A 24,071-nucleotide genomic window follows, 5' to 3' on the forward strand; every position below is an offset into this window, starting at 1 on the left:
TACATCAGATATTCTGCATCCTGTTTTCCTTTAATTACTAAAAAGTACAGGGCGACTTTTAAAAGCAAACACTCCCCTGACATCTGAACACAACCAATAATGAAATGGAGCAGCTGGGAATTTAGCCACTGTGACAGATGTTCAAAATCAGAATGTCTACTCCCTTACACACTTAGTCCTCATTTAGGCTGGTGATGATGAATAGGAGGAGGCGCTTAACAATCCATGGAGCTACTGAATCTACATCCAGGCACCAAACTCCTGACAAGAGGAAAGAGAATGTGTTTTCACTCTAAAACCAGAATCTTGAGTGGAGGTTCTTTTCTTTCCACATTGTCAGAAGTTTAAGGCAGATAAAGCAAAACAATGAAAGAAAGATCTTTTGACATGATATTAAGAACAGTGCAGACTCTGAAGCTATGCAAGGTGGGTTTGAATCCTGGCTTCACCTCTTCCCAGCTGTGTGACCTGGGGCAAATTATCGACTGGTTGCAGACCTCAGTTTTCCTGTCCATAAAATGGGAAAATAAGAGTACCTACCCCAAAAGATAGTAGTGAAGATTAACATTTAGACAGTTCCTGGCCATATGGCAAACACCATAAAAGTGTGTTTTTGTTATTATTGTGAGGATTTAGTCACGGATATGAATATAGGCAGAATGTAAACTCTTAGACTTCTTTTCTCACAGACTGTCTTTCTGAAAAATGCCTGTAGACAGAAAAGATGATGTGCTTGTGAGGGGAAACAGTAAGATGGCTCAGAACTTATGGGGTGGGCAAGACATCCAGGTTGCACTCAGGCATCTATTCTTTTCTTTTAACCTGGTAAAGGGAAATACTAACACCTAAAGAACAAACTGTGACTTGTTTAGGAACACTGACAATTATATGGATAGCAAAATAGAATAATAGCATGATTATGGTCACAAAATGATACAAAGCCAAACCATGACTGTCTGTTGCACTTAAAAGAGTTTCAAATCCCGAAGGGTCCATATATGGAGCCTAAGAAGATACTCTATAATTGATCCCCTCCACACACACATCTTTTTTTGTCCTATAATAAAAACAATACACTGTTTAGAAGGATTTTCGAATATACAGTCAAGTGCAAAGAGAAAGAAATAACTTATAATGCAGAAAGATCCACTGTTATTTTGTGTATTTCTTTTCTCTGCCTAGAGTTAGAAAACTGAGAAAAAGTATTGAATTTTGTAATTTTTAAACTTGTAAATATTTACTTACATCATTAAGTTTTATTAGAAGTTATAATTCCAATGATTAAATGGTATGTAATTTTATAAATATACCATAACTTGTGTAACTAATCCCCCTCTTAGACATTTAAACTACATTTTCAATATTTTGCTATTTAAACCAATACTTTGACAAATATCAATGTATAACTATTGTGCACATCTCTATTTCAATTTCTATAAATTGACAATAGAGAAATATTGGATCAAAAACTGAGGGTCATAAGTATAATGTCAAATGGTACTCCAATAACATTCTCATCTTCAGTATATGAAAATGGCTATTTTAATACATATTTACCATCACCAGCTATTCATATTTTAAGAAAATATTTGCCAATCTGATGGGTAATAGATAACTTCTACATTTTTAATAATCAAATCAATGCAAATTAAAACAATAAACGTGAATACTCTTTTTCATGGGTTTCACAAAGTTTTAGTTTCCATGATCAATTTAACTAAAATACTTGTGTTGTGTGTACTTATTTTTCCTATCATATTAAGGAATGGCTTTCAGTCCAAAGCCCATGAATATCAGCGGCCCAATCTTAGTCCCATTAACAGTCAAAACCACGTTTGTCACTCTCTTCAGACTGAACAGAAGTAACACAAATGGGAAAATATTAGTAACTGCCAATAATGTGCTAAGATTTAGAAGAGAAAAAAAGAACATATGTGAAATGAAGACAGGGTAGAAAGAAATACGCAATAAAATTAAAGACATATTGAGTACACTAAAGCAAAATAACATCAAGTGCAAATTCAGCTCTGCAGAGACGGGAATTTGTTTCTTTTTTTCTGTTGCATGCAAGTTCCTGTTACTAGCAAGTGATCAGTAAATATTTACTGAATGAATATTGTAATGCAATGCAGAGAGCCTAGGCTGAGAATGGTCTTAGAATTGATATTAATTTTTAGCTAGAATTAAAATTTTTCTGTTTAAATCGAAACAGCTTAATTCCCTTCTCTTTCTCTCTCGCTCACACATTCGAACCTTTGAAAACATATAGCTTAGCTGGCTTGTAATTTCTCTCTAGTCATAGTATCTCTTTCTCTGAAAAAAGTAAAAGCCACACACACACACACACACACACACACACACACACACACACACACACACACACACACACACACACACACACACACACACACACGCAGGCTTAACCCATTAATTAGCTGGCACACCTGACAAGGATACCGAAGAAGGCATAGGTGCGGGAAGAAACTTACAATTCGAGTTTCACAATTTCACCATTGCAAACGTCAATGTCTCCCGCTTAAAAAGGCAACCACGCATTTAAAAAATCTCAATTTCAGTGCTTGCTTTTCACATTATAAAGCAATCTTATTACAAAATATAAAAATTGTAGCATTTCATTTAATTGGTTGCTTTAGAACATACTTAAAATTACAGTTCTTTGGCACATGACTTTTTTGTAATAAAGCTATTAAATAAAAGATAGCATATGCATATAATACCCCAATATTGCCAAGGTAAAATAAAGTAACTCAAAATATTACCACAGCACCCCAATAATTAGTGTAATATTGAGTCCCCAAAAGATTGTTTTGTCACTCAGTTTCTCTCGGTAAGCAAGAAATAAAATAAGAATGCTTTGTACTACTGCTTAGTATGGTCATTTTCGATGATGAAGCTGGCTGGAGGAAGCCATCTACATCATTTTGATTGCATAATGTTCACATTAGTAGCTACATATGGTCTCAGTGTCAGTTTCAATACCTGCAAAATAATTATGATATTAGTTTCCTGTTCTCCTTAACAAAACCATTTTTAGAACCTGTCAACCAAATCCTCTGGGCTCCATGGAGACATGTGCTACATAATACAAAGCATTATTTTTACTCTTTCACATTATTGTGAAGATTGTAAAATGGAGGAGCACTATATTAAATACTAATAGCTTTTATGCATTGAAAGCAATTTTATACTTTAGTTAACAGCAATACACCAAAGTGAAAACTGAAATATAAGGCAACAACTCACTTAAGAGTTCTGAATTCCCACCCATTCATTCTATAGAGAGGTGCTTCCTTTTTTAAAAGACCAATTTTTTGCAAAGACTTCAAGCTACTAAATTTGGAATTAATTACAAAACTATCAAAATATAATAAAACCACCCTTAAAGGTGGGCTTTAGCAGATTCACCAAGGATAGTTTATAGTGAAAACTAGACCATTGTCCAAATAGGAAGAAAGTAAACAAACTAACTTGCCGTGAAGAATGACCAACCTCCTCTTGCCTCACTGTAGCATATCAGCAACATATAACCTGTGTCTCATTGCTGTTTAAAAGTGAGAGTCACCTTGTAGTGAGAATTGGGTTTTCAGTTGATGTTCCTTTCTTTATGGCTTTTAGTAACTGGTGGTAGGTAGCAGTGATGAGTATGAGTATTGAGTCAAGGTTTTAGACACACTCTTTGTTTTCCACCCGTTTTATTTTGGGTGAGTTACAAATCTCCTCATCACACAGAAATGATTAAGTTTTGTAATGATGAATATGCTAATTATCCTGATTTGATCATCACGCATTTTATACATGTATTGATATTCAACCCCGTACCCCATAAATATGTATAATCAATACATTTCAATAATAATAAAAAACTTCTTTGAATCTGTTTTCTCATACATGAAGTGGGAATTATAATAGCTTCATAAGATTATTGTGAGTGTTAAATAATACATACTATATACAATGATATATATTAAATATAAAATATAATAATTATAGCAGGTTATCTGGCACTTAGTAAATATGCAATAAAGATTGCTATTATTATAGAACATATTCTTAGTTTAAATGCATCATAATGCTATACTGTAAACACATTTTCAAGCGTATGTCTACCCTACTTTATTTGATGGTGACGTTTAGACATTCCTTTGTGCCAATTTACTCTGCGGTGAATGCAATTCTGATATTAATTCATTCTTTGACTTTTTTAAAATTATGAGTACACAAAGTATTTTTTGGTTGTTATTGTCTGTTAAGGGCTACCACTCACACAAAGTGGGAAAGGCTTGGCAGTAGGTCTAGAGAATGTGAGTATGTGTACTTGCATTTCAAAGTAAAAGATAATTCTACATATTAGAAAGTACTATTCCTTCCCCTTGTCAGCCTTTGGCAGATGAAATTGAGAACTACTAATGTTTGCACCTTCTTCAATAAATGGTGCTGGGAAAACTGGATACCCACATGCAGAAGATTAAAACTAGATACCTACCTCTGATTATAAGCAAAAACCAACTCAAAATGGATCGTAGAACTAAATTTAAGACCTGGAAATATGACTATGAAACTATTAGAAGAAAACATACGGGAAATGATACATGAATGGGAGTGGGCAACATTTTTTTGAGTGAGACTACAAAAGCAAAAATATATTAAATGGGACTACATCAAACTAAAAAGCTTCTGCACAGCAAGGGACACTATCAACAAAGTGAAGAGACAACCTACAGAATGGGAGAAAGTGTCTGCAAACTACATATCAGACAAGGGGCTAATATCCAGAATATATAAGGAACTCAATTTAGCAGCAAAAAAACACACAACCCAATTTAAAAATGGTCAAAGGACCTGAACAGGCATTTCTCAAAAGAAGACAAACAAATGGCCAACAGACACATGAAAAAATGCTCCAATCGCTAATCATCAGGGAAATGCAAATTAAAACCACAGTGAGATATGGCTTTAATATCTCACTCCAGTTAGAATGGCTATTGTCAATGAGACAAAAAGTAACAAATGCTGGTGAGGATCTGAAGAAAAAAGAAATCTCCTACATTGTTGGTGGGAACATAAATTGGTACAATGATTGTGGGAAACAGTATGGAGTTTCCTCAGAGAACTAAAAATAGATCTGCCTTATGACCAGTTATCTCACTACTGGGTATATACTGAAAGGAAATTAAATCAATATATCAAGAAGACATCCGCACTCCCATGTTCATAGCACTATTCACAATAGGAAAGACATGGAATCAACATAACTGTCCATCAACTGATGAATGGATAAAAAAAAAAAGTGTGGTATATACACACAATGAAATACTATTTAGCTGTAAAAAGAAATGATATCCTATCATTTGCAGCAATATGGATGGAACTGGAAACCATCATGTTAAATGAAGTCAGTCAGGCACAGAAAGACAAATACTGCATGATAGCACTCATATGTGGGATCTAAAAGAAAATAAAAGTGGTTCTTATACAAGTAGACAGTAGAATAATTGTTACCAGAGGCAAGGGATAGGGAGGAGGGAGGCAGAGAAGTAGTGGACTAATAGGTACAAAACTGTGCTGTCTACCCTAAGTGAATCATTGTGCAGTATATGCATATATTGAAACAACACACCGTGCCCCACAAATATATACAAGTAAATGTTAAAATATTTTGAATAAAAATACTTTAAATAAAAATAAAGGCTGTACGGTTCAGTTAAAATTGATTATATGCCCCAATATATTGGTAATGATTCAATAATATGCAAAGTTTAACTATTCACATAAATAATTTTATATCTATATGCATATTTATGTATTCTATGTATTACTTCAGGAAAACTGATAACCTCAGAGACTAGTGATATTTAGAAATTTAAGTTGAAATGACTATAAAAGCACTTGCACATATTGAACTAAAATGCCAATGTAGGCATTTGGAGATATATAGTTCCATGGGAACTATATGTATTAACTTACTTTTTATAGATTACTTCCCACACACATTAACTCTTATACATAGATTAGCATATTTAGGGTTTATTTATGTATCAGAAAGACCAAAATATTTGTCTCAAAGTATTTATAACCATGACACAAGTATACTTTTTAAAAAGCGTAAAGAGTAATTATTGGCCTCGCAATGTTTGAGTCATGGCCATTTAACTTTTTACCATTTGAAAGGCAACTTAGAGCTGTCTAGTTCCATTTATATATGATAAAAGCACCTTTTCTACAGTATTCTCTTTGGAAACTGGTTGTTTAGTAATAAAAGTAGGTATCATTTTTGAGGACTTGCTATGTGCCAGGGACCAGGTTAAACTCTTAAACACACAGTATCTTCTTTAATCCTCATATGCACTCTTTGAGGTAAGTACTATTACCATTTCTGCTGAGGCTCCTAGAGGTTCAGATGCACCGTCAGATCTGCAGGGACTGATTAGTGCAAAGCCAGGTTCTCACATAAAACAGTTCTGGTGATGGAAAGATACCACTTCAGGAGGTAAAGATTCTATTCTTACTAATGTGGGCTTTCTTAAATTGAGATGCAATCCAGCACTCTATCGCTTCCATTCCTTGGTGTTTTGAACTCTAGAATTTTGTAGACAATTGTAATAATCCAAACTATCTCCTTTATCCCTGATATCCCTTCTAACACTTAGTAGGTAGATATCATGTTCTACTTGCTTCTTCAGGCAAACTACTCCCTATTTGTTCAACGCTTTTGCAGCACTTGTTTTCCAGACCATTTGTTGCCCTTTTTAAAGTGGACTCCATATTTCTGATGATCCTATTAAATGTAGAGTCAAGAACAATCACAGGATCCTCAGTATAGTTTAATAAGTACAGAGTACATCAACAATATTGGTTCTTTCTTTCAAACAAGACATACTGAGTAGAGGGGTAAATCACTATTTTTGTGGGGACATAAGTCACAATACTAATTTGTATTATGCTGCCAATCACCTATAATTCTAGGTATCTTATTTATACATCAACTCTTGGTACATCTTATGTCCCTTTTCATATTTAAGCAGTTACCTTTTAAATCTAACTTTACATTGAATTCATCACTTTTATATCTCTTCTTTTTGGGTAAATTCATTCATCATCTCTTTTGAATCTTAACTGTGTGAAGTAATCACAGGGATTAATTATCTTTCCCAGTGTTTGATACACACAAATATTAAAGCCTTGTGGGCCATATACCCCCATTCAGATACTTTATTTGAAAAAAATGTTGACAAGGACAGGCTCTCTCATTTGTCACTGAAGCTTTCATCCAGCCCCACTCTATCCACTTCCCTTCAATTACTACCAATCTATTAATCAATTTACTTTAGATATGATATAATTATATGTTTATTCAGTACTCATTTTTTCCCAATAATGACACTAAATGACCTTCTAAAGTTCATTAACAGTGTATCTATAGCGTTCATAGCATACCCCTTACATACTAGCCTACCAACCCATCTTAAAGTATTTGGACTTACTCTTATAGACTATTTCATAAATTTTTATTAAGCAAATGTTTAATAAGGGTTTAGAATTTTGTTAAGTATTAAAGTCAAGCTCTGAAATCTACTACATTTTAAAAAAAATTTTGGACATTAAGACTGGTATTTGAGAACCACATCAGGCATGGGTTTTGGATTGGGACATACGTGCATTTTAATCCTGGTTCAACCATTTACAGTATCTCAACCTAGACCAGATATTCAGCCTCTCATGAGTCGGTCTCATTGTTTGTACATGTTGACATTAATAGTTCATATGGTCAAAGAGTGGTAGTGAGGATTAAATGTAAAAAATTAAAATACTTTGCACAAGATCCTGCTCAATATATTAGCAAATGTTCTTTTAATAAATCTGCTAGTTCTTTCAATTCCTTGAATGATGATTTATGTGGTCCTGGACACCCAAACTCATTTAACATGGCAAAGTCTTCATTTAGGATCATCATAACCCCTTTAGATCATCATTCCTTTCAAGCACTGTAGCCACATATAATTTATACTTTTTTATTGATTTCCTTAATCAAATTTTCACTTTTGTCATTGTAAGTCTTCTAACATTTCCTTTAAAATCTAATCTCTTTGGACCTCTGTTATATTTTTTCCCCAAGTACCTCCCTCCTATCCTCTTATATCAGAATCATTTCTTTGGAACATCACTCATGTTTCTGAAGCCAGATGCACCTATTGTCTTTGGTCATGAATCATATCTATATGTGTTGTAAAATTATAAATTCTCCTTTATAACCTCTTGGGTATTAATCTGACCATTCTCAGTACATTTCTGGGAGGAGTATTATAAATTTTAACATAATCTATATTTTCCCTCAAATAATTCTAATACGTCTACCAGAAGTTACTCATGAATCAGAATTGAGCCCAAAGTATTCAGTCCTCCTTAGTGATTGAAAATACAGGGCTGTATTGGCTCTGCAGCTGTACTTTGTAGGGCCAAAGCCCTGCTAGGCCACTTACTAGCTCTTTGACCCTGGCAAGCTACTTAATCTCCCTGTGCCTCAGTTTCCTCATCTGTAAATGGAAAGAGTAGTTGTGAAGATTGACTCAATTCATTCCTTTATCTGGCTAAGTATTTAAAGTGGTGCTCAATAGATAGCAGCTGTTATTTATAATTTCTCATATAGATTTGAAATCATGTATAAGTCAGGGCATAATATATAAGGGATTTTACCTTTTGCAGCACTAAAGGCCCATTTCCAATAGATTAAAATCCCCATGAGCACACTTATTACTGCCTGATGGTTATAGGAAAAACTCAATAAACATTCACTGAAAAATATTATCACATACCTCAATAAGTGACACTTTTGTCCCTTTTCTGTCTTACATCTTACTGTGATCTGTGTTCATTAAGGGATATCAACACCTTCTACTTGACCTGATTGTATCTCACTCCTGTCTTCTTTTATGTTAAATGATACCCAATGCTACACATGCTTCCCAGTCCACAAATTTCCATGCTGATAATATCTTCTTGATGTACAGGTATGTGCCTCTGCCCATTTTGCTTCTTTTGGAAAAACTGAATTCTGGTCTATCCTCTGGAGGTTTATATAATTTGACTTCTATACCACAGTTAGGTCATAAGTAACATGCATTATTGCCCTATATTTCTCTTCAGTTACATATTAATCAGATTGCTGTCTCATATTACAAAGTCTAACTATGAAATGACGTTACTAAATATATTTGTTTTGTTCTTTGTTTTATATGCACATTTTCAGATTCTAGCACCCTCTCAAGTTTCAGTATCCCTTCCCTACAAAACCTAATTTTAAAATTAGGTTTAAAAATGCTTTCTTAATTACAATTTTATTCAACTTTTAAGCAGTTCATTAGGAATATTACCAATATTTCCAAGTTCCCCATAATTACCACCCCTGTTCCATGTTTAGGAGGCACCATATAATAAAAACTCTTCTTTGTGAAGTTGGTTACTGTGGGACTTACAAGGGTAAATTCTCTGGAATTTAGTATCAGAAGGGACCTGATTCATTGAGTCTTCTTTCTTACACCATAACTTCAACTGAATCTACGATAGCAACTCTGCTTTTCCTAAGTCTATGGAAATGAAGAAAAGTCCTTTTATTCTTACAAATGAGACTGTCCTTTTTTGTTGTTTGAAAAATTGAGACTGAAAATGAAATTCAGGACCATTGAAATGTTTTCCATTTTAAATGTGAAATTGTATAGACAAAGAAAAGTACATTTGCGAATCATGAAATGTATGTGCAGATTATTAAATAATGCTTATTATTTCCCTGACTTAATAAACCAGAGTTTTAAACATGATACTCAAATACATTTAAAATTATTTATGTAGGCACAAAGGTGTTTTTACTGTATGTTTAATTAGTTTGTTAATCAGAGTCACTTTCAAAATATTTCTACTTATAAAAAATATACAATATGATGAAGTTAAAACACAAATATCAATTAGTTGAACATATAACACTAAGAATTAAAGTAGAAGAAAATCTTTTTTTAAAAAAAATAGTAGCAGGTCAATATATTCTTCTAAGAATTTTATAAGTAATCAACTTTTAAAAATTACTTTTCTAGTATTTTCTGGTAAATTTTTCCTCTTTGGGGAAAGAAAGTTTTTGCTTCCCCCCAAAATTCAATAATTTAGAGTTAAGGATCATAATAGATTATGAATAAATAATGAAATAGATTTGCTATACAATTACTTATCCACCTACCCCTCCATTTCATCCATATATGAGAGGATACTTCAAAAAGTTCGAGGAAAATGGAGTTATAGGATAAAACAAATTTTTTCATGAACTTTTTGAGGTACCCTCATATATCTAGTAAACACCTTTGAGAGACAGTTGTCACACTGGACAGAGAAAAAGACTTGGACTTAGGATACCTGGATTCACATTCTGGTTCTTCCACTTAACTTCTTGTGTAACATTAGTGTTCCATTTCCTTACCCATAAACTAGAATTAATATTAGTAGCCACACTGGGGTGTGAGTATTACATAAAATAACGGATATCCAAGTGTCTAGAAAAATATTGATATATTGATAATGTCAGTGGACATGTTTAAGAATCACAAAATAGAGAAATAGTTATTTCAGTTTCCGACATGCTGAAAAACATCATTTTGAATTTTAATTATATTTAATTTAGAATTTTCCATGTATATCCCTCGTAGCTTCTTTCATAGCTAATGCTTTCAATTGCAAGTTTTACTGTTGCCATACGATACACTAATTCACAGCATAGTTGGCATTATGCACTTTTATGTCTCCTCAAATATTTAGCTTAGCTAGGTATACTAAGATGTTCAATAAATGCTGTAAAATATATAGGAAAATACATAAAAATCAACTGAAATTGATAAGATTATGGTTTGAAATGGTCATGAAAATTTAAAATTCTTTTTTTTTAAAAATTTCAATTCTTTGTTGAAACTTGTATGTCTTTGGCTAGTTTTTCAGTAGTGGGACCATTGTACCTCTATTGTTTAGATGAGAAAAATGACCTAAGGCATTGGGGTACAATGTAAAGGAGGCACAGAAACAAGAATAATTAAAAGGAACAGTGTAGAAGTAGACATGTTAATTATTTTACAGGGTAGCTCTTCTCACAGTGCTTGACTTTCTGGTCCATAAGAACTTTTGAGACATTTAGAATTTGAGACATTTTTAAATGGAGTCACAGCTCTTTACATTCCAGTCCCTGAGGTAGGTCCCAATCTTATTTAGCAATCTGATATATGGACAAGAATATATGGATAGATCATATAACAGAATATCCCATGGTTTTATTGGAAACAAATTGCAGGATTGCTCCAAATCCAACAAGGAGCAGATGAGAACTAGAGTGTCTCCTTCAATTTTCAGTTCACAATATGAACCACAAACTGTAAATATTCCCCTCAATTAATTTTTTCCCACTACTTTCTCCCTGTAAGAGATGTGTTCACATGACAATTACAGACTTTCCTCAATAACTGCATAATTTCCCCCTCCTAGATCTAGTTCTTCAGATGCACTGTTTTTAGGTTTTGTTCCATTGTAAGAGTATCATGAGGCACCCAGTCAATGTAGCCTAACTTAAGCCACGGGTCAGACCAAGGTGAGTAAATTCACCTGTGTACCCAAGTACAGCTAAACTGGTCGTTAAATATTTTAATTGTTCCATACCAGGTGATAAATAGATACTTCCTGAGCCATCTAAGCCCCTTCCCTTAATCTTTCCACAATTTAGTCACTACAGAGTAATATCTGGTACTGCAGGATGACTTGGCTGTGTACTTGTACCAGTTTGAATATTCCTGAGTCAGTGACCCTCTACCAAATCACATCTATGCATGCCCTGGGACTCTGGGCCCTATTTTAAAGAACTATCTCATACATTCAGAAAGAATAATGTTGTCGTATTACAATCTCTGCCTCCAACCACATTGTTCCTGAAATTTAAGAAAGCCTAGTTGAAAATCTTTAATAAAAGAGATATAAAAATGATTAAATTCTAGTACCCTATCCATCTTCATCAGATTATTCTTGAAAGTATAATTCAATTATACATACATGACATGTATAACTACAAACAATTTTCATGAGCTACTTTAAGAACATTCAAATGTGGTCCAAAAAGAGTGGTTTTAAGATATCAAGAAAGAGTCTGTAAGTTAACATTCATGTTAGAATTTCTCAAGAAAAGTGATTTGTTTCTTGGTTTACACTGCTGAACTATGAATTGGTGAAGGACCATCTTTGTAAAGGAACAATGTACATATAAATATATGTTATGCAGATCATTTTTAATTTGAGGAAAGTTCCCATCTAAAGCATACAGATATTTTGAAGATCTTATAAAACTGACAACATGAATCACTTTCTTTTAATAAAAAAGATACATCTACAATGATTTAGCATTTAGTTTATTTTTTTCAGAGCAGAGTTTTTAGGTTGTTTTCAAGCTGCATTTTGCTTCTTTGCACAGTGCTCGAGTGAACATCAGTAACCATGGTTTATGTATAGAAAAGAAAGAAAAACAGCCTGCTGTGATATCGATGGTGTTTTTGGATATAGCTAGGAAACTCTCAAGGTCAAGAATTAAAAAAAAAAAAAAAAAAAGACTTTGGAAAGTATGCAGTATAAATATTGAAGCAATGAAAAAAATTATAAAGTAAAGGCAGGATATATGTGATACTACAAAATTGAAAAATTTTAGTACAATAACCACAAAGCTTAACTTCAGAAAAATAGTAAAAAAAAAAATACAGGAAACAGATAAAGAAGAATCCAAAATCTATACTAAGATAATTTTATTTTAAGGACACAGCCGCATACTTAGTGGACAAAGGATAGGTAGCTCTTTCTGACAAATTTTAAAATCCATAATCATATAATATACAAATACACTTCAAATTACATAAAATGTTAATTTAATGGGAAATAACATCTTGCAGCTATTAAGTAAGAAATAAAGAAAAAAACGAGATAAAAGCTATTGAAGACATTGGTGACTAGACACATTATTGTCATATATTATTTTAAACGTTCAATAGTTTAGAAATTAATCAGGCAATATATATCTCCTTAGTTGTATTTCATTAACACCTTGCATTTCCTCTTCTGTAACACTGTACTTCACTGTAATTACTTAATGTAATGTCTGTATTTTCTTCCAAACTGCAATCACCTGTTATTTGGGGACCACACCTATATTGTTCACCACATTCTTTTAGCAACCAGCTTAAAGTAGACATTTAAATGTTGTATGACTAAATGAACAAGTCTCCATATTAATTAACAATATCCTTATTTTTAGAAAGTCAACTCAAATTAATAAGTCAGAAGAGCAAAATATGTTATATCATTCTAATAGCTAACAATTACTGAGCATTACAATATATCAGATTACATGGACTATCTCATTTAATTCTCAGGACAGAGTTATCAGTAAGACACCAATCTGTATCCATTTAGGACACAGGTAATGTCTCTTAGGCTAAAGCCTAAGAGATTTTGCCAGGAGTTGAGTTTTAACTTGCCCAATTTCAAAGCCCAAGTTCTTCAACATCAGTATATTATATAGTTCTATAAAACGTTTACGAAAGAGTTAGCTACAAAGACAAAAACTGTGATTATCTAACTAACAATATGCGATTAGTTAAATATTGTTATGACCTATATAGTTTAAATAATGACCAATATGCAAGTAGAAACAATTATGTATAAGAAAGGAAAATGAACTTTCCAGTATTTCATTTATAATTCATGTGTTCACAAAATTGGAAGAACAGAGAATATTTAAATAGTGTTAAGATGAAAGAGTTAATGGTATATGCTAAAAATGGCTTTTAGTAATTAAAGCTGAGTATCTAACTTTTTTTTTAACTTCCACATATAAGTGAGATAATGCAATATTTTTCTTTGAGTCTGGCTTATTTCACTTAGCATAATGTCTTCCCAGTCCATCCATGTAGTGACAAATGGCAGGATCTCCTTTTTTAAGGTTGAATAAAGATACAGAGATAGAGAATAAAACAGTCATTACCAGGGGAAGGGGTGGAGGGGAAGGAAATAAAAGATGTGGGCCAAAGGATACAAAGTAGCAGATGTTTAGGATGAAGAAGTCTAGAGATCTAATGTACAAAATGAGGACTATAGTTGTACTATATTAGGGATTTTTTTATATAAAGGGATTTTTATATAGGAGTTTTATATAAAGTTGTACTGTATTAGGGATTTTTGTTAAATAAGTAGATTTTAGCTGCTTTTGTCATGGAAAATTAACTATGTGAGATTCATAATGCTAATTTGCTTCACTGTATTTACCATTTTACCATCTATATGTATCCCATAACATCATGCTGTAAACCTCAAACACACAGAATAAATTTTTAAAAATTAAAATCTAAAACTGAAAACAGATGAAAACTCTATTTACTTTCTCCAGTATTTAAAGCACATATTAGAAACATATCAAAAGTCCATTTAGTTCACTGAGTCTTTGAATTTACAGAATTTTCAAGTCATCTTTTTACCTTAAAAGATGTCTGAAATCGAGGACATTTTATATTGAGCAGTCCACTGTGAAATTCATTGTGAATTCTATAGAGGTGCAATAACAAACTGGAGCATAGGAGACTGCTGCATTGGCCCTGCAGGGCACAGAGTACCAAATTAAATATTTTGAGCACATTCCTATACATGTCCAGAGTTTCCCTTCACATGAAGACAAAGAAAATTGCAAAGAGAAAGAGCTATAGCATCAGTCAGCAGTGCAGAAAGATTCACCCGGATTTGAATGAAGTAGTCTGAGGAGCTGGTTTAAATCTGAGATCAAGGTGATATCAGTCTTTCTTGGTACAATTAAAGGTGATGACTTTAATCTGTAAATCTGACATTTACTTACCTTGGATACCTATTAGATCACCTCTTGTAAGAGTACAGTAGTGAAAATCTTCTGGGCTAAAGTGCTCTCTGTTCTCCTAATTGAACCACAGTGTCCATTGAGATAATCACGTATGACAATGTTCATTCATAAAACATGTTCTAATCTCTGGCTAAAGACAGAAAACAGGACTCTGTCCTGCCTAGCTGCCACATGGGAAATTGAATCCTTAATTGTGATGTGATGTGGGCTAGTCAGACATCCCGTGTGTGCTTGCTTCAGCATCACCACCATGCTGACCCGTGTGCCAACAACTGAAACTAGTGACCCAGAAACATCTTCCTACCTATTGCAATGAACATAAAATATCCCTTTGTGATAGCAGCTACCTGAAGGCTTGGCACGTGGTAAGTGTTCTCTAAAAGTGAGTCATTTTAAAATAGAAAAATAAATCTTTTGTATTCATGATTAATTACCTCCTTTGGCAACCTATGGCTATAGCTCTAGAATGTTTCATTTAGAGGGCAATGGGACTAAGGGTGGAGCTATTTATTTGTTGCTGTTCTACAGAGTCTGGAGAAGCAGGGGCCCAGCTCTGATGTTGCTTCTGCCGTTTTTTTTCTAGTCTAGTGTACGGTTTGAAAACAAACAACCAAGCCTCCATTTTTAACAGGAACCCAGGAGTTTTTGATGTAGGTGGTCTGTGCACCAGACTTTGACAAGAGTCACTCTTACACTTCAGAATAGTAATAGAGCTTAGATGGACAATGAATGCTGTTTTAGCAGCTTCCCTTCTATCAGAGCATCTAACACCTGTGGTTCTGACCAGTATGCTCAACAGTAGAGATTCTGACTGAAGTCCAGAGAACTTTTTAAACCAGGATCTTTAACCTGGAGTCCATAAACCCTGAGGATTTCCTAGGATGAGCTCCAGGGGACCTGTGAATCCCACATGATTATAGGCAAAATGTGACATGCATTTTCCTGGAGAAAGGTCCTAGTGTTTTCATCAGATTCTCAAAAGTGTTTAGGCCCCCAAAATATGTTATGTCCCATGTTACATGTTGTAACATATTTTGCTCCCTTGAGATCCAAGAATCAGGATATCTTCTGCAGACAACATAAGTTATGAGAAAGCCTTGAAGTTGCTCCTTGAAAGAGGAGACCTCCCTATCAACCCATGGCAATACTCTCTCTTACTGCCATGGGACAGTGCTTCCTTGAGTCTTCACCAGCATTCAGAGCCAAGCAAAAGACTCTGTGATTCTACAACCACTCCATTGTGCATTGGCAACCTAAGTCAGTATTTTATCTTCAACGCAACCATGATTTCATGCAGTATACTAAATTTTCTAGAAAATAAGTGCAGGGAAAAGCAGTGATATTTATTTTATGGTTATATTTTGCTGTAAATTATTTTAGGAGTATCTACTCAGGAGAAAAAAATATGTTTACCTCATTATTCTGTTTAAAGGGTGTTGGGAAAATAGAACAGTTTGGTCAGAGACCTCAACTCATGTCCAATTGGGTGTGGTTTAGCACATCCATTGTAAGCAAATTGTGTGTGTGTGTGTGTGTGTGTGTGTGTGTGTGTGTGTGTGTGTGTGTGTGTGTGTGTGTGTGTGTGTGTGGTTAGTGTGAATTCATGCCAATGTATCTTTTTAGTTTTGGAGAGAGAGAGACAGAGAGAGGGAGAGAGAGGGGGGAGGGAGAGAGAGAGAGAGAGAGGAGGGCATGCATCTGCTTCGGGCATCTACCTGGCACAGCCATGTTTTCAACCTATGGCTTCCAAGGACCTTTTGGCCAGTTGCCTAGCTCATAGACCTGTGTGAAGGGGTCTGGTAACCCAGCCTGGCGTGTGTGGGGTCTGGTGACCCAGCCTGGCATATGAAGTGTTTGTGACCAGTCTGTGAATGGGCTTGAGGGGTCTGGGAACTCCAGACCCAGCCCTAGCTCAACAATTGGCCCAGTGGCAGGATTACCGGTAGGTTAAAGAGCCCAACAACTGGTGTGGTTGTGGAGCTAGACAACTGGCATCACGAACAGGATTAAAAGCGCTACAATTGGCTATGTCGACAGGATTTCAGACATTAGCCATAGCATCACAAGAGGTTACTCAATTTTTAGATGTACAATTTTGAAAATTAGTATTGTCATTCCAAATTTTTAAGTATTTCTAATTTTAGCTATTTTGCATTTATTTTTAAAATAAATTTTATTTATCATCTTTCTACTGTTAAGTGATATAGCCATACCAAGTTATAATTTTATTATTTGATTTATCAACTTTAAGGATATCCTTTGACTCCACACTGTTACAGATGAGACAATCAGTAAATACTATACCTATGATATTCTACATATGGTAGTTGCATGTTTAGTTTTTTGAGAAACTGCAAAAATTCTTTCCCTTTTATTCTTCCAATTTTTGTTATTTGTATATTTCCAAAATGCCAAAGCATATAAAATTTACGTTGTTTTTTTTTAACTGAATCTACATTCTTTTTAGTCTTAGGTCTGTTAAATGCATATTTACCAGTCATTTTGACGACATTTTCTCTGTGTTCCCTTGACTAGCTGAAGCTCCGACTTTGATAGGTGAGCAGTGTTTCTTGAATGTAGCAAATTCAATATTGCTTGTAGCCTTTTACTTAATAAACATCTTGACTGGACATGAAATCCTTGGCTTACACTTTCTTGCCTTGAGTGTCTCATAGGTTTTGCTCCACTGACTTGTAGTATTGAATACCACCGAGGAAATATGTAAGGCAAGCCTGATTTTTTTTTCTGCTGTAAATAATATGATGATCCTTTTGATTGGCTATTTAAAAGATGTTTTCTGTATGATTTAAGGCTAGTAAATTTACTAGGATATGTCTCAAGTACATATGTCTTGGGTATGTAGCAGAAGAATATGTCTCAGTTTTGACTGGAGTCAATTTTTACTGCTACATGATATATCCTTTGAATAGATTTGTATATTCTTTTCTGTTCATAACTTTTTGACCCTCAAATTATATTTTTGAATATTTGTTCTATTTTATTGTCTTTTTTTCTTTCAGAGACTCTAACTATGCATATATAGATTCTGCTTTGCCTAGTTTATATATCTATCATTTTTTCCCTAACATTGTTATCTTCCTTTTTTATTTCACTTTCTTACATTTTCTCATTTTTATCCTCTATGTCCTTACTGTGTTTTTGACAGTGTTTCTTCTCACATCTATTCCTTTGAATTCTTTTGTATTTCTGTGATGATTTCGGTTTGTTTCTTTCACTTCACTAATTTCTGCCAATTGACCCTTCATTTCCTCCCACTGTCTTGAGTTCTTGCATTTATAACTCAAATTCTTCCTTCATAGAAGTAAGAGCTTCATTAAAATTTTCAATACATAGTAAAACTTTAGATCACAACTTTCACACCTTCTTATAGGAACAGTTTTCTTATAAGTGCTCATCCATCGACAAGTTTGTCACTCTCATTTTTTTCTAACAGAATTTTGTATCAATTGTAATTATTTGTCTTTGAAAGGTTTAATTTTTTTCTAGACAAGCCCTTTTGTGCATGAATTTCTTGTGTAAGTTTGTATATGGTGGGGTAACACAGAGGAGTGTGTGTATGTATATGTGCGTGTGTGTGTGCAATTGTACAGAAGTGCCATCCAGGCTTCATAACGAAGTAGCTCCTCCATTTATCTTAAACTCTGATCCAAGCTTGCATCCCTGGTGCTATGGGTTAAATGTGCCCACCAAAAGTTCATGCACTGGAAACTTGACTCCCATTCGAACAGTGTTAAGAGGATGGGAAATCTAATTATGGTATTTGAAAGGTGCAGGCCTTAAGAGGTGATTAGATTGTGAGGACTGTGCCCTCATGAATGGAATGATCCATTCATGGAATAATGGGCATGGTTCTGACAGCTTTAAAAGAAGAGCAAGTGAGAAGGTTAGCTCATTTGTTCAGCCCATTTTCACCATGTGTCACTCTGGTCACCACAGGAACCTATAGAGAGTTTCCACCCAGAAGAAGGACCTCACCACATGCACTCCCCAGACCGTGGGCTTTATCGGCCCCCAAAGTGTAAGAAATAAATTCTATTTCTTTATAAATCACATGTATTCTGTTATAAGCAACAAAAATGGGCTAATATACCTGGGATGGCCATTTACCTAAAGTCTCATGGAGGAGATCAGCACCAGTCCTAGATCCCAGAGAATTTTTTAAACATTTGGTAGAATATGGGAACTCTTCCATAGAATCATCCTTGGAAAATCAGAACATATTGGGTGAGGTAAACTCTACTATTATAAACTCAAATCTATTATTAAAAGTTACTAACAAACGAAATCCAGTGAACTTGACAATTTGTCGCATCTGACAACACAGGACTCTAGGTGAAAGATCCTTAAATCCAGAATTACATAGAAGGTAAACCTGGGTACATAGCACTTGTAGCATTGTAAGCAATGGGCCAAGAAATGCCTGAAATATATATAGGGTAAGATAAAATTATTTTAATTATCCCATTACGCAGGAATACACAATGGGAAAATTTATATTTTGGCATTAAATGGATCTGGATTTAATCTCAGTTCTAAGCATAAGATTGTGGACAAATTACTGAACTTCGGTGAAACCTTGTTTAAATTATCTAGAAAATGGTTAGTAGTTGGCAGAGTATCTGATTTATAAGCAAAGTTTAATAAATGTCAGTTCCCTTCACTCTCTACATTGACATTGGTAGAAATAAAGAATTGCATTTATAGATTTAATAAAAACCACAACTCTGTAACCAAGAGGTGATACCTCTTTGATTGGAGTATACGTTGGACAAGATAATGGAAGAACACAGGTGGAGAACCATTTGGTTAACCCCTGGACTGGTCCTCCAAAGTGGTGTAAGTAGGACCTCACCAACAAAAAGAAAAGAAGGTGACATTTTTTTCTGCCAGTGGAAACAGTTCTTCCTTAGAAAGGTGATGAGTCATAAAAATCAATACTCCTGGTTAAGGAGACAGTGTGTAGTTATCTGTGTTGGACAAGAGAGTCTATTTCATGAGCACCAGAATGAGGAGCTCTCCCATTGGTACTGTGGTTAAACCTGAACTGGTTAAGGCCACCACTCGAAATTCCAACAGGTTGAACTCTTCATTTGAATTGCCAAATGGTTGATGAACTGATGTGAACTTCTAACAGCTGCCTTAAATTTCCCCCCAATATTTAGGCAAGCTGCAGAGAAGCCTACATTATCTTGCTGCAGGAGGGAGAACTGGATAACTTGTCACATCCACACCCATGCTATCTTTGCCCTGGAGACCACATTCTGCTCCTCAGCTCCAGACCCACTTGTTTCCACTACGTAATTAATGACACCACTCTTCTTGGATTTGTTCACCAACTTTCTGCATACTCCTGCTCAGTAGGGGCTGATTCCCAGTGGGAATGACACATAGAGGGCGTGCCTACCTGTGAGGTTCCTCCCTGTCTTCGTCTCATATTTCTTACTCACCTTAGAATGATACATTTAAAGATGATGCAAGACAATCTGATGGTTACATTAATGGGCTAGAAACTTCAATTCTTGCAGTTAAATCTTGAAAAAATTGGATCATCAAAATGCAAAGAGCCTAGGCTTTGTTTTTCATTTTCTGCAAGAATAACTCCCCTGTATTAAGATAGGGTATTATGCTGTCAGCACTGTTAGAGCTTCAGTAAAAGAAATGTCCATTGAAACAAAGTGCATCTTTTACAACACTGTAGTTGAAGACATGGTTTATTCTGTGCCCCAACATCCCTTACAGAAGATCTAACAAATGGATTTTATCTTTAAGCCAATGCCAGGATAGTTTTTCTCTGTAGATTTACTTAGATACTTTTTTTCTAACACACAATGAAAAGGATACAGGCCAAGAAATTCTTTTCACTCTGAGTTTCTTGGGAATCTAGTATTACATTCAGTGTTCATCTACTCATACTTAACTCAGATACCAAGTACCACATACTATTTGCTTCTCTTGAGTTACTGGTTTATATTAGTATCCCTTTATCTTCAAAATACTAGTTCCACTAGTTCCTTTACTAATTATACTGAGGAAACACTTTTTAAATTTACAGCTTTTTGAGGCATAATTGAAAGACAAAAACCTGCATATACTTAATGCTTACAGTTTGATGAATCTGGACACATGCATACACACCATCACGAAAATCAAGGTATAAACATACTCATCACCACCAAAACTTTCCCTTTGCTGTATCCCTTTGCTTTGTGTGTGTGTGTGTGTGTGTGTGTGTGTGTGTGTGTGTGTGGCAAAAATATATTGAATGCTTCACAAATTTGTGTGTCATCCTTGCACAGGATTTTACTAATGTTCTCTGCTGTTCCAATTTTAGCATATGTGCTGCCAAAATGAGCACCATGAGGAAGAACTTTGAATGCTATGATAAAAGAGGACACTAATAAATCTATCAACGTACTCCACAGATACTTTCAGATTTGGCGTCTTGCTTCTAAGACTCCATATGAAGGAGGAAGAAGATGTTTACACTTAGTTTTATTATTTATTTTCACTAGACTGATGTCTTTTCTTTAAAAAATGGCATCGGGCTGGCCAGTTAGCTTTTTAGAGTGCGGTGTTGATAACACCAAGGTCAAGGGTTCAGATCTCCGTAATGGCCAGCTGCCAAAAAAAGAAAAAGGTATTGGCCCCCCAAATGCCTGATCATTCTTTCATAATTATGAAATTAATATGTAGTCTGTTTAAGAAAAGTTTAAAGGAGAATTCCCCTGCCCCTCATTTCTCCAATCCTGCTCCCTGTAGCTAATCACTGCTAGTAGCTCTGGATATGATATAACAGAAATTATCTTCAAATTATCTTTTAATTCTTTTTTTTTCAGAAGGTCATTTCAAAACTATTTATAATGTAGCCAGAGTATGTATTATAAAATCAAACAAATAATTGAAAGTCACTAAACTATCAGTCAGCACTGACAAAAAAACAGCACCAAGTTCATCAGTCCGTCCATCTATACATCTGTACAAAAGCCTGCCATGTCCAATTAACTTTATGTAGAGGCTGCATTTGAAATGATATACTGTATAGAATCTTAGATCTGGGAGTAACCTTAGAACTATATTAGTATTACTTCCTGGTTTTATAGATAAATTAACTAAAGCTCTGAGGACATAATGAAGTAGTTCAATGGGATAGATCCAAATCCCTTGACTCACAACTATATATGAGATAATGTGGAACTGAGAATGCAGCAACTAACTGTGGGTGCACAACAAATCAAAGTGAAGCAAAAACACAGCCACTACATACTTCACTTTTTTACAAAAGGCACCATAAATCAATCCTGTTTCAATAATGGTGAGGGCCTGTACAAATATCAAAATAAAATGCACTTGCTGTCAAGATGTTTTCAAGCCAGCTGGGCGGTAAGACATAAGAATGTGAAGAAAAAACAGCAACATAAACAGAAATTAGCTCAAAATGACTCATAGGACCAGCACGATAGGAATGAGAGGTGAGAATGATTCGTACATAATGATGGTGTCATGGAGGAGGAGGGATTTCAGCCAGGCTTCCAGGATGATAAAAGAAAGAGATTTCCAATAATAGGCATGAACCAAGGTGCAGAAATAAGGAGGCGTCTGGTGTGTTCAGAAGATGATGAGCAGCTGAATTTGATTGAAACACTGGGTTTGTACATGTGAAGACAGACTATTAAAATGGCAAATATGCTTTGTTGGGTGGAAGACTCTAAGTAACATACTTAAGAACTTGAACTTCATTGTGTAGGTAGCAGGGAGCCACTGAAGATTATTGAGGAGGGGGTAATATAAAAGTGGTATTTTTCCTGGGTGACTCAGTTAAAGAGCATGCTAAAGAACTGGGGCTGGGGTAAGTGTTGAGGTTAGGGGAGCCAGCAAGGAGGTGATCTGCAATGGTGAAGCTTAAATGCAATTGAAAAACAATCCCTCTTCTAATAAAAATTGCCTCTGTATCTTTAATTTTTTGGATAACTATAAAAAACAGAGATCTCAAATGAGTGGATGATGTGCAAGATGACTCTCAACAATGTCTATACCTATCTACTTATTATGTATTATTATGGGTTGAATTGTGTTTCCCCAAAATTAAAATGTTGAAGCCCTAATCCTCAGTATCTCAAAATATTTAGGTTATTTGGAAATAAGGTCATTGCAAATGTAATTAGTAGAGATGAGTTCGTATTGAGTAGGGTATGCTCCAGTCTAGTATGACTAGTGCCTTTAATAAAAGGAGAAATATGGACTTAGACACATATACAGAGAGAACACCACTGGAAGATGAAGAAAGAGATCGGGGTGATGCTTCTATAAGCCAAGGAATACTAAAGATTGCCAGCAAACCAGCAGAAGAGGCATGGCACAGATTCTCTCTCATAGGCATCAGAAGGAACCAACCCTGCTGACACTTTAATCTTGGTCTTCATCCATTAGAACTGAGACAATAAATTTCTGTTGTTTAAGCCACTCACTGTGTGGTACTTTGTTATGGCAGCCCTAGCAAACTAATACATGTATCAATGCTAGAATTTAGGAATCTAAGACACCAGGCCTCAGAGCTTGGATTTTGATGTTCTCTTGAGGCATAGAAGGGAAAAAATGCTGTTAACTGAATTTGCTCAGTTTGAGAAATGAGAAATTCTCACAACGCTTGTTTCCTGGATGTGTTCTAGGAAACCTAAGAATTATGAAAAAGAAGAGTCTAAGTTAAAAATAAATCTTTGAGGCTCTGTCCCTTCTTGCTTCTAAAGATTTTGTGTGACAGTAACAGCTTTTGTAAAAATACATATTCATAACTAGAATCTTAAGTATGCCTGAGTTCAAGATTTTCATTCATTTTGCATTGGTTATTTCCCCACCAAGAAAATTACCCCTTATCTATTATTTTCACTGTTGCATAGGGAATTGCCAAGTGTGAAGAGATGTAAAAAAATATAAAAATATTACCAAATGATTTGGCAATGATTTCCAGTATTAGAGTGTTCCTGGTAAACCATTTAACGTTTTTTTTTTTTTTTTTTTTTTTAGGAGTTGTTTTTACATTAGTAAAAATGTAATTCAGATTCAAAAGAAGAATAGACAATTCTTAAATTGGATGGGATGAGCAAAATAT

General features: G+C 34.7%; 1 protein-coding gene and 1 non-coding gene across 3 annotated transcripts in view; both read right to left on the bottom strand.

Moving 5' to 3' along the window:
- MAGI2 (membrane associated guanylate kinase, WW and PDZ domain containing 2) overlaps positions 1-24,071 on the bottom strand; it is a 1,312,517-nt gene that overhangs the window by 1,184,078 nt on the left and 104,368 nt on the right. The gene's annotated exons all lie outside the window — the stretch shown is intronic.
- LOC134381373 (U6 spliceosomal RNA) lies at positions 21,217-21,320 on the bottom strand. The gene has a single exon (XR_010023970.1). It is a non-coding gene; the product is annotated as a U6 spliceosomal RNA (small nuclear RNA).

Source organism: Cynocephalus volans, chromosome 6, assembly GCF_027409185.1.
Source record: "Cynocephalus volans isolate mCynVol1 chromosome 6, mCynVol1.pri, whole genome shotgun sequence".
Taxonomy (NCBI): domain Eukaryota; kingdom Metazoa; phylum Chordata; class Mammalia; order Dermoptera; family Cynocephalidae; genus Cynocephalus; species Cynocephalus volans.